This window comes from Mastomys coucha, unplaced genomic scaffold (assembly GCF_008632895.1).
Source record: "Mastomys coucha isolate ucsf_1 unplaced genomic scaffold, UCSF_Mcou_1 pScaffold12, whole genome shotgun sequence".
In the NCBI taxonomy this organism is placed as follows: domain Eukaryota; kingdom Metazoa; phylum Chordata; class Mammalia; order Rodentia; family Muridae; genus Mastomys; species Mastomys coucha.
Genome location: NW_022196894.1, coordinates 70,636,072 through 70,649,042, shown reverse-complemented (window position 1 = coordinate 70,649,042; position 12,971 = coordinate 70,636,072).

Below are 12,971 nucleotides of genomic sequence, written 5' to 3'. Positions count from 1 at the left end.
AAACAAACAAACAAACAAATAAACAAACAAACAAAAGGACCACTGCTCTAGATTCTAGATGGATGATGTTCAAAGTTTATCATTTTTGTTACTCCAACAGGCCTAGAACAAAACATTACAGCAGCAAAATAGTTCTTTCATTAATAGTAAGGCATAGAGATGATAAAAACTACAGCATCTTGTGTTATTGATCTAATTCATAATTTTGGTTATGCTACATGCTAGCTATACCATCATAAGGAAACAAATTGCTCTGAGTCATGATTTCCTGAGTTGAGAATAAGATTAATCGTGCCAATTAACTGATGGTTACAAAGAGAACAAATGAAAATAGCAATCTGAAGACACAACCATAATTCATGATACTTGAGGTACCAGGTTTGCCACTTTTAATGGAAAATGCTCTATGTTTTAAAGTGAGATCTGCATGTGACTAGCATTCTGTGTTTACACCAAGGCAGAGTCAGAGACAACTTCTTAATTTCTTTTGGTAGATGGTGGTACCAGCAGTAGTAGCAGAGCTGTGGAATAAGGAGGTTTGAGTCCTCTTGTCTCAGGAAATACAACTTGCATTACATACTGAGCAAAACATGCCAATCCTTGCTCTCAACAGCTAAGAATGTGATTTCACTTAAACATCAAGCTTCGTTATCTTTCCTTTATCTTTTCTTCCCTAACTGCAAATGCCACTGTCACCTCATGGGCATTGATCACAGTGGCATGTTCTCTGCCAGCTGAAATGCTCTTTCTCATACAATCTGTTAGAATGAAAGAGAAAGGCTACCTATCCAAGGATGTATGAGCATCACAAACTGGACCTGATGGGCTCTTGTGTATTTTTGACTTTAGGAGAAGACCTCTTGAGCCAGTCATCAGTTTGTCTATAGGTACACACTTTGACAAACAATGTCCATGACTGATCTATTTCACTTCTCAAAACAGGAGGCCTCCAGTGTTATTCCTGTCCTTCTTGTCCACTTTAACTTGAAGCAAAATGTAGCCTATAGACTATTAACAATTTGACTTTGCATCTGTGTAAGAGAGCATTTTAATTAGTATTTACATCAGATCTTGTTTGGTCAGTGGTGGGTAAGGAGGTGTTTGGCTTAGTTTTGCAGATCACTCATTCACTCATCCAAGCATTATATCTGTTAAATTCTTATAGAAAAGAACACATTGAGGGTTAATTAAATTAAAATTATCCTTTTTAAATATATAATAAAATACATATAATTAATCTTTGATTACTTTGTAAAGCAGCAAGCCAATCTGAAAATATAAGATGTAACTGATGAGTCTTTGACTAGAACTTTTCAAAGAAAAACCCTAATGGTTTTATCTTTATTTGATTTTGTTGGGGTAATGACCTACTTTAAAATGCCAAGTCTCATTTTAGTCAACTAAAAATTTACTAATCTGACTTATTAAATTCAGGACTCTCCTTGGTTTTCAAAGAAATGAGGGAATTCACAAAGAATTCAAAGAAAAATAATCAGAATTATTAATATCTTTAAGCCACAAGTGCTTCACTTCTCAACTTAATCACTCATCCTACATAGAGAAATGTTTTATTTCTCTTATATTCACAAAATACACATATCTCATGTACAGTCTCACATTTTAATTTAGTCTAACAGAAAATTACATTGACTAAGGGCCTCCTTGGATTACCAAACGCTTGACAAACCTCCTCAGATCCCTTCAGTTCCCTGAAGCCATAGTTTCTCTGAGCTCCTGCAGAAAGGTTCTCTGTGGTTTGAAATATCTCTCTGTGTCTATTTTAATGGCTAATTTTTCATCTTATTAATACAAATAACACAATACTTTCCTGTGCTGTGCAGTTTTAGATAAGATTCCATGGGGGCCTGGCCTTTTTCAGCTATATAAAAACATGTTCCACACATAAAGCAGGAGGGCAAAATGCATGCCCCATTGACCATTTGTACCAGAGAAGATTAGAACACAGAGTCAAAACCTATTCAGGGAATGGATTTTCCAAAGACAGGACTCTGGCGGTGGGCTCTGATAACTTCCAAATCCTTCAAGATGAAAAATGGATAGAGAATATTTCAGAAATATTAAGACAAGAAAACACACACAACAACACTATGATATGGGAAAGGTTGGGTTTGATTTAGAATATTGGTTATAACTGATGTTGTAAAGACAGTTTAAAAAACAATGATAGTTTTTAAGATGAATATCAAGTATAAATAATGTCGTATCAAACTTTGATCTCTTGTGGTTGCTGAACCATGCCTTCTGTTTGTAGAGTTATAAAACCAAGATAAAAGGGAATACCGTTACCTACAGAGTAGACACAAAAAATAAGAACAGTGGTTCCATTCATCCTTAGTATTCCGAGCTAAAAACTGTAACAATTTAAGCATGAGTTCAAATATGATCCCTATAGTGGAAATGTGATTAGTAAGCTTGGAGACATAAAGAGATTTGAGGCTATTGTGATCTTTGAGAAGATATCATAATATATTCAGAATATTTGGACATTTTAAAGATATTTTTAATTTTTTATTGTATATTGTATGCATATGCATTTATGTGCACACATGTGTTCGCATGCATACACACCTGTCCTCAGTGACAAAAACCAGTCCTTTGGAGCTTATGTTACAACTGATTTGAGGCAAGGACTAGGAGTTCAGGGAACCAAACCAGGTCTCTAAGCACCAGAATGCACTACTAAGTGCTTTGTCATCTGCTTAGTCCCAGATTTTGGTAAATTTTAATCCTCAACCCTTGAATCACTCTTGCAGGTCATAGTGTAAGCTATTTGAACTTTGTTCTTGTTTTTGTTTTTTTTTTTTTTGGGGGGGGGTTTCAGATATGTTAGCAAATGATAGCCTATCATTTAATATTTTTTATTAATAGTTTATTACAGTGTAACAATATCTTGGCAAATGAGTAGTTGCCAATCAGTATTTCTGGTTTGAAATATCTGGTTTGAAAACTACACCATTCCAAACCACATTTGCTATAATAAAAAATATATATATGTTTGAAATCATTTAGACTAAGGCATCTATGGGGCTCTGGATTTCTATGTGAACAAACCAAATACAACTTAGGGAAAAGAGTGCCAGGCTAGACCAGTCAGTAATTGCCAACTAATGGGGGCTTTTCTTATACTTAAGCTGAACCAGTCACAACCACCAACTACCCTCTTAACTAGTGACTTTCCACTAGAGTTCTCCAAGTCAGAATGGAACTTTGCTTTAACCAACCAACCCTTTGCTTCCCTTCCACAGCCTTCCTTTCTACTTCACTGTTAGAGACTCAAACCACTCTGTGTTCTGGACCTCGCTGATTTAAGAGTCACTACTCAAACTATTAAAAATTTAAACTGCCTTAAATTGTCTTTTGAAAGTGTTATACTATATCCATGTCCTAGAACAATGGGAAAAAATCATTTCTAATATCTCATTTTGATTGTGTTGTATACTATTTCAGGTTAAAAGAAAATGGCCTCAAATTCAGTTTCCAAAAGTAATATGAACAAAATACAACTGATTATGTGTGTTGCACATTTAAATTCCATTTCCCATATTTTGAACTTTATTTCTCTGCTTTCTACTTCAGTGATGACAAAGTTTTGAGTATACTTCAACAGCTCAGATTACTTTCCCAACTATCTGTGGACTGAAGAGGTTTGTATATGTTATGTAGCCCATATTTTCTGACACTATATACATTCACCAGAGACTTCATGACACAGTGGGCTCTGCCACAAAGGAGCATTTAAGATTGAACAAGTTTCCTTTTTTTATTTATGATGTCATGTTCCTCTGCAGCTACTTTGAACTAAAAGCTATATATTAGATGTTTCTCAATAAAGGTGTTAGGTCTTTCAATTATATTTAGATTAAAATTTCAAGAGATTTGCTTCATTACAATGCAAGGACTTAAGACATGGATAAATTGGTTTGAATAGAACTAATGTAATTTCAAATAAGTTTGAAATTGTTACCTCTTCCCATTCAATTCCTTAATAGATCTGACAGTGAAGAAATTCAGATATGTAGTAATTTGAAATATTAATGCCAATGATTTTGAAAGAGTTCAACTATTTTTCAGCTGGAGACTCTTTAGTAAATTGCAAACATAGTCACTGTTCTAATGTTGAAATCCTAAACCAAATAGTTTGGAATTGGAAAACCGCAACTTTTAATTTTAGGAAGTGTACCCTATCCAATCAGATATCACCTCCATCATGGGGGAGGAAATGAGGAAAATGATAAAATTGAAAATTTAACCCGTTTCTTCTGCTACTACTTACCAATTTAGCCTGACTACATGACAGGCAAGGAATTTTGAGTGCTTTCATATTCTGATGTGGCAATAGTGAACTATTAGCTAGTTTGTTTTATAGTTATATTCAGTACTGCAGAAAAGCTAATAGAATTTTCATTTGGTGTATGTGTGAGTTAATGTGTGTGTGTGTGTGTGTGTGTGTGTGTGTGTATACAGACAGATAAAACACAAGGGCATTATGATTACCAGCAGTCATTAGCTACATGTGAAAAACAACTTCTTAAAAGAATTAGAAACAAAAATAGTGAATAAAACAATTGCAACTAATTGCATTGAGATTTAAGTGAATTTAAGAACCAGTTAAATTTACTATTAATAAAGGACTTGGATGAATTATGACAATAATATTATGTTTTAAAACCATAGAATCAGGCAATCTCGACAGGCACTTATATTTGAACTATAGCGTTCCAATGCAAATGTTCCCAAAATAAGAATTATCATTCTGTGAAGTGAACACAGGACAGCAGCTGTTTGCATCTCTTGACAGGTTCAAAGTGGGCTTAGACCTTCTGGTCTCTGATTATATCTACCAAGCAAAGTGAGGTGAAGAGGCAAAGCAATTATCCTAACTGATCAAGCAAAAATTAATTCCCTGGAAGTCAGAAAGAGACGACTATTGAGGCATGAATTGTCCAGATTGACTAAGTTGCAAATATCATGTAAGCCCATCAGCTAGTGCTATTAAAATTTACCACATTTATATTTAAAAAAGAAAGAAAGAAAAAGATAGTGCATCAGGAAAGTCATTTAACTTCAAGCCCTAACTACTCCTGTATTTTGCTGTAGAAGATTATGCTAGAGGAAAGATTTATTTTTAGGAGAGCAAGCACATATAGAGAAAGATAGAGACAAAGGAACACATTAAAAGGTTCTGAAGTGGAAATAAGCACACAATACCCATAAGCATTCTGAGCTAGAAAGAAACAAAGAGTAGGGAGCACAGAAGAACCAGCCGTGAGTATCTCATCTTAGTACTAGAAAACTCACAGATGCGTAGGTCAGCCTGTTTGGTGTAGAAATGGAGCAAACTGTTGTCTTCATATGTTGCAGGAATGGTTGCTGTGGGCTGAGATATCAGGAAATACTCTTCACTTCAGGGAATTTCACCTCAAGATATTTTCATATATCTATTTTCACATAACAAATTACAACAAATGAAGAGGTTTAATATCACAGTTTCTCTGGAGCAGGAATCTGTGATTAGCTCAGTTGGGTTCTAAGGTTTTGGAGTTTGAGTTTTTCTTAAGATTCTAAGAAATTGGAAAGGGCCTTATCTACAGACTAGGGACACATTCTTTTCCAAGCTCATGGACCAGGGGGTTGACATGATTGAGTGAGGTTGATATGATTGTCTTTTATTTGTATTTAGTGGGTTGAAGAAGTTGGTACATGGCATGGGCTAGGAGGATGAAAGCTAGAACTCTTATCACTTAATCAGGGATTTAGGTTGGCTTGTCCTTCCTTCAGTCTCTGCTCCATAGTTAGTCTCTGCAACTCCTTCCATGGGTATTTGGTTCCCCCTTTTTAAGAAGGAATGAAATGTCCACCTTAATATAGCTATCTCCTGAGAGGCTCTGACAGTACCTGACCAGTACAGATGTAGAGGCTCACAGCCATCCATTGAACTGAGTTCACAGTCCCCAATGAAGGAATTAGAGAAAGGACCTATGGAGCTGAGGGGTTTGCAGCCTCTTAGGATGAACAACAATATGAACTAACTAGTACCCTCAGAGCTCCCAGGGACTAAACCACCAACCAAGGACTGCACACGGTGGGTCTGATTGTTCTGGCAGCACATGTATAGTAGAGGATTGCAAATTCGATCATCAATAGGAGGAGAGGACCTCGGCCCTGTGAAGGTTCTGTGCCCCAGTGTAGGGGAATGCCAGGGCCAAGAAGTGGGAGAGGGTAGGGTGGCAGGCATGGGGAGAGGGGAGGCAACAGGGCTTGTTCTTGTTGTTTTTGTTTGGTTGGTTGGTTGTTTTTTGGAGGGGAAGCTGGGAAAGGAGAAATTTACATGTAAATAAACAAAATATATAATTAAAAAAAAGATTCTTCTGGTTAAACAAAAGCTATCGGCTTACTTAGGGTTTTATTGCTATAAAGAGACAGCATGACCAATAAATGAAAGCACTTATAAATGAAAGCACGTAATTGGGGCTGGATTACAGTTTCAGAGTTTTAGTCCATCATGGTGGGAAGCATAGCAGTGTCCAGACAAACATGGTGCTGAACAAGGAGCTGAGAGTTCTACATTCTGACTCACAGGCAGTAGAAGTGGACTGTGTGCCACACTGGGCATAGCTTGAGCATATATAAGACCTCAGAACCCATCCCCATAGTGACACACTTTCTCCAACAAGGCCACACCTACTCCAACAAGGTCATATCTCCTAATAGTGCCACTCCCTATGGGCCAAGCATTGAAACACATGAGTCTATGGGGGCCACACCTATTCAAACCATCACAGTAACACAATATAAGAACACAAGGCCTGTGGATACTAGAAGGTAGAGACCCTCTAGCTCCATATTAGTTATTAACTAAAATGGCTTGTCACCTAACCCTAGCCATTGGCAAAGTAAAGGAATGACTTGTGCTGGAGTCAAAAAATGCTAAGATAAAATGTGTAAAGTAGAAAAGAAATATTCAAGAAATTGAAAGAAAATAGAATATCTAGAAAAATTAGAGCTAGGAAAGGAGTTAAAAGAATTTTGAGATCTAGGTACAGTCAGACTATACTGTTGGGGAGCCTGACATGGGTAATTTGATTCCTGATATGTCAACAGAGTGGTGACTTGATTTTCCCTATCTATCTGAGGCTGCCCTACAGGGTATCCTTACATTAGTAAGGATGATAAGGACACAATAGCATGGATATTAGTGAGAAGGAAATGAATGCTGATAATTGGATTGAAATGGTTGTGGCAAGGTAGGATATAATCAATTATAAACCTTGGAGGAAGGTCCAATTTTAGTTGATAAAGCACTTGTTATGCAGGCATGAGGACCTGAGTCCAGACTGTAAGTATCTGCTGAAATGGCCAATGAGATGTATACATGCCTATAATCCCAGAACCATGGAAGCAGAGATAGGAAAACCCTGGATGTTTGCTGAATGTCTAGTCTAGCAAAATCAATAAGCTACAGATTCAGTGAAAGACACAGTCTCAAAAACAAATGAGGAAAATGAATATGGAAGACACCTGATGTTAAGGTCTGCCTTCCACTAATATACCTATAGATAAGCACTCACACCTGCATGCACATACATATACATATATGTACACACACACACACACACACACACACACACACACACACAAGCAGATCTTAGAAATTTTTGAATTTGGCAGATCAGGAAAAGGAATTATTTACCAACTGCTAGTTTTCTGGACAATGATTTCATTATTGACTGATAAAAGAATGGAATCCAGAGAGAGATAAGGAACACTCTTTCCATTGGCAAAGTTTTGAGTCAATGGTTGAAATATACTGTTGATGATATTTTAAAAGAGCATTTCCAAGTGGCAAAGAACTAAAATAATTTTAAATGTTAAAAATATTAATATGCAATTTAACAACATCAATGCCCTGTAGATGAAAGGTATGCATTTTCAAATAATTTAATGTTTTGTAGAAAGAAATTGGAACTGACAAATATAGTCTATAATTGCTTTATCATATTGCTAGCAAAATATAAATCCAACGGTATTTATATTTTGTAAATATAAATTTACAACGGTAATTTATAACGTTAAATACGTATAGCTCCATGGAAACCATATATTTTCAAGACGCTTTTACCACCTTCATAGCTACAATAATTCACATTCAAATCACATGTTAATAATTTTTCAAAACTAGGCCAGTAAGAAGAAATCATCCCTTCTTTATGAGACATAGGAACTGAAAGAATCCAATCCTTTTATGTAAAAACAAAGATTATCACTCTGGACTAAATTACTCAGATTGGCTATTTTTTTCTTTAATATTTACTTTTGTTGCTTTCTTTATCAAACTCAGTCTTGATTGGCCCTTTTATGATTATGGAATTAATGTGTCTTTTACCAAAATTAACCTTATTGAAAAATAGACAATCACCTTAACAATATTTGCATATCTGTTAAGAGTAAGGCATTGTGAGTTGAAATGTTCATGACTTTTTAAAAAGCAACAAATTCATTATCCAAGCATTATAATTCCTAGTATAATATGTAAACATCAGTAGCAGCTTTAGCTATTAAGCAAGTACTCTGATTTAAATTTATTATTTTTTTTTTGTTTCTTTCATCAGGATGGTTCATTTTCCATGGCATTTCTTATATATGTAGATTTTTTTCATTGGCAAATAAAAGTTATTTTTAGGGGAGTTATTATTAAATCTCTACACTGAAATTCTATACTTGTTCTTCCTACAAACTACTAAAAGCAATTTTTATTGGATATTTTATGTATTTACATTTCAAATGTTATCCCCTTTCCTGGTTTCCCCTCTAGGAATCCCCTATCCCATCCCCCCTCCCCCTGCTTCTATGAGGGTGCTTATCCACCCACCCACTCCCACTCCCTGCCCTGGCATTTCCCTACACTGGGGCATCAAGCCTTCACAGGACCAAGGGTCTTTCCTCCTACTGATGCCAGACTAGGTCATCCTCAGCTGCACAAGCAGCTGGAGTCACGGTTCCCTCCATGTGTATTCTTTGGTTGGCGGTTTAGTACCTGGAAGCTCGCAGGGGTTTGATTGGTTGATATTGTTGTTTTATCTATGGGTCCCTTCAGTTCCTTCAGTCCTTTCTCTTAACTCCTCCATTGGGGTCCCTGTGCTCAGTCCACCAGTCGACTGTGAGCATCCGCCTCTGTATGCTTTCAGGACTTTAAAAACCAATCTGGTTGCCTTTGCTCTCCCCTCCGCTTCAAGCTTGTCATATATATATTTGCTGAGATTCTAAAGATAAGACAAAAATAAAAGTAAGGTAAAAATAAACCTTACTGATTACCAACATAAACACATTGGGAAAGACAATCAAGGTGGCACATGCAATCTCGCAAGTAGGAAGTGGAACTACGAAGATTACTAGTTAAAAGACATCCTCCACTGCTTGCTTACATAGTGAGTCCGAGGTCAGTCTGGGCTACAGGAGACTCTGCCACAAGTAACAGAGCAAAACATAGTAATAAAGAAACAAAGCAGATAGCAAGACACATTAAGTTACAACCATTGCCATGCATGCAGTCTCGGGCTTGCTTTGTCGGTTTTCTTCAGTTTTACGTACATAAACCAGGTCAAGAAAATCAATATTCTCTTGTATTTTTTTTGCAAGTTTCGTTAATCTGATATAAATGTAAAGATGGTTTTAGAAGGATTTAAACATTATTCAATTTGCTACTTAACATGATCCAGCTCTCACAGAATGGTCGCGTTTGTTTGTTTCTGTACCTTACAGGCTAAAATATTAGCTATACTGAGAGGTATTTAGACTTTCTTAACTGTATTTTGGTTTTGTAATAACTGCTGAAAACTTCCCTTTCTGTGTTTACTTTTCTTTTGAAGATAACGAACATATGGTCTTCTGAATCGGAGGATAGACTCCTGGGGAAAGAGTGAGTGCTAGAATGTATTCTTGCAGTGAGCCTCTTACCTCAGGTGTTTTTGCAATTCAGCGCAGATTTTCAGCTTGCCGTTTCTTGGTCATTCAATTCAGCCACACAATTCACTTTCCCCCTTCCTATATTAGAGCTATCCATCAGCAAAGTGAATTCTACTTTTTCAATCTTTTCATTAGGGGCCAAAAGATGAACAGCTCACAGCATCTTCCTCGTGTTGATTGTTCCCGGACTGTTATCCCAGTCGCAACCACTCTGCCCTAAACCCTCAACGGCATTTCTGCCCAGGTGCACAGATACCATTTCACTCTGCCATTCATCTGAGGTTCTTCTCAATTGAAATAGTGGTACCCACTCGGGTTTCCAATAACATCTTGAGCTCAGGCTTTTTTGCACTCAAAAGTTATAGTTTTGTCAAGAAAGAGAGCTCCTGAGTCCAATTCCCAGAACCTGCAGAGTGGCTCCCAACTATCTAGAATGGGGTCTGATGCTCTCTTCTATTGGGTATTCTCTTCTGTCATGCAGGCATATATGCAAATAGAGCACTCATATACATAAAATAAATAAGTCTAAAAGAAACAAAATATGGGGGATATGTTAATAAGTTAATCTCCATGGCTGTTATAAACTAAATCTTTTTAGTTTTATGTTCCCTGTATTTATAAATGTATTTGAAATATTTACCTCCAATTCTTTATGAATTTGGACTATATTTTACTTTTACTTTGCACCTGCTATGTATCATCTCTTGTGTTGTTCTCTGTGACAGCTTTTATACCCTTTCAATCACTGGTATAAACTAACCCCAAACACTCGAGTTTTAAATTTCATTATGACATTAATCAGTTTTTGGAACAGTTTGTCTCATACTAGAATATTTATAACTCATCCATGCAATGTATTGTATTTTACTTTCCCAACCAACATTTTCTCTTCCTAAAGATTAATTGTATTATTTAAATAGTTGCATTGTTTCCAAGTCAAACTCAAGCACGAGCCAAGTTGATAGAGTTCTGCTCAGTATCTCTATGCATTTGGTGAACTCTTAAGGTTAATTCTTTGTGAATTCCTCCGGAGAGTTAACTATTCTCCCAGCTTAAGTGATTAGAATGGGGCTTTTGCCTTGGGACTTGCCTCTGGCATCAGTGTGGTGTTCCCTCAGCTTCTCTCCTCTGTAATTTCCTTTTCTCTCTCATGTGCCTCAATACACACATAGAGATGCGAAGACAATTTAGGAGGACTCAGTTTCTTCACTCCACCATTTTTACTCAGTGATCAACATATGTGCAACTGGGAGTCTCAGACTGAAACTATGAGAACTTCTCAGATGGCTTATTCCAAAGTCTTTTCCTGTTCTGGCCTGGGTCTGTCCTCTTAGAATTTATGTTCTTCATATATAAAGTACCATACCCCAAATCTTTCACTTACTGTTTAGTTGCTGTCTTAGTCGCAGTCTATGGCTGTGATGGAAAAAAAAAAATCAAGACCAAACCAATTTGGGGAGTAAAGGGTTCATTCCACAACACTTCCACATCATTCTTCTTCACTGGAGGAAGTCAGGACAGGACTCAAGTAGGGCAGAATCTTGGAAGCAGGAACTGATACAGAGGTCATGGAGGGCTACTGCTTGCTGGCTTGCTCCTCATAGGTTACCCAGTCAGCTGTCTTCCAATCTCCAGGACCACCAGCCCAGGAGTGGCCCCACATACAATGGCGCCAGTGATCACCAATTAAGAAAATGACCTAGCATGCATGATCTTATGGAGGCTTTTTTCACAATGGAGGCTCCCTCCTCACTGAGGACACTAACTTCTTTCAAGTTGACACAAAACCAGCCAACACAGTTCCTGAGTCTTTTTTTTTTTTTTCACTTTGTTTTCTGGAACTTTCTGCCCCTTCCTTAACATGGTTCATTCTTTGCTTAAAAGTCATCTTCTGATAATTCATCTGCATAGTTTGTTTTTTGAAGCTAACATTATTTTTTCTCCAAATTTATAGCTAAATATTTTGACTGTTCCAGAATATTCCTAGGCATTTTATCTTCTCTGAAAGTTTTCTTAATCGACTTGAATACTTCATGATGTACTTTCAAGTCAGATTCACCTCTGAGTTGTTTCATGTTCTTTGACAGTTATGAATACTTCTCTAAAATGGTGTGCTGGCTGTGGTCTGTAGATTTGCTCACTGGGATAACTCCTAGGCAGAAGCTTTTACTTAATTTGTAGATTATATCACTTGATTTTCCCCTAAAGAAACATTAAAAAATATTTCCTTTATGTTTCAGTCTGGTTTTCTCTAAGAAAGGCGTGGGGTGAGAAGTGGCAGGGGTGGAGTCCCTATAGCACAAAACTCAGTAAAAGCAGAAATAAAGAAACAATTCAGAAATAATGTCCTTCTCTAGCTGACCTTGTGCAAAGGATAAGCTTGTAGAGTTCTACTGATTGTAGCAGGAATAGGCTCTAACCTGGGAGATGGGAAGGGAAGGCTTTGGGGACTATGCTTGGTCGTCCAGGGCCACCGAGGGGCTCCAGTGGAGACAGTAATGTAAATCAGTTGCATAAAGGACTCATTACTAAGCTATTGCTCTTCTTTCTTGATATTCCTCTTTCACCTCTACCTCACACAGATCTCCAGTTTCAATGGCCTCTGCCTTTTTTGTTGCCTTGATATGTTGTAGCTTGGGTCTTAGTTATAATTCTTTAGCAATATTTTCACAGTTTTGAAAATGAACAAAACTAAATGAAAAAAAACTCAGTTCTTCATCTTTGTCAGAAATCCAAACTCTCTTGTATTAATGATAAAATGAATCTTCTTGCCCTTATTTGAAGATCCTAATCATGGATGATTTGACCAGGGTTCTGAAATCTCATGTCATGTCCAGTAATTACTCTGAGACTAAGTCTTGTCATTTAAGTATCCCACAACATTAACTTTCAACTCCTAGTACACTAGAAGTGCCATTGTATAGACTGCTTAATGGCCCATTCCCTCTGGCTTCTGTAGCTATCTATTTTCATTTGTGAAGGTTTTT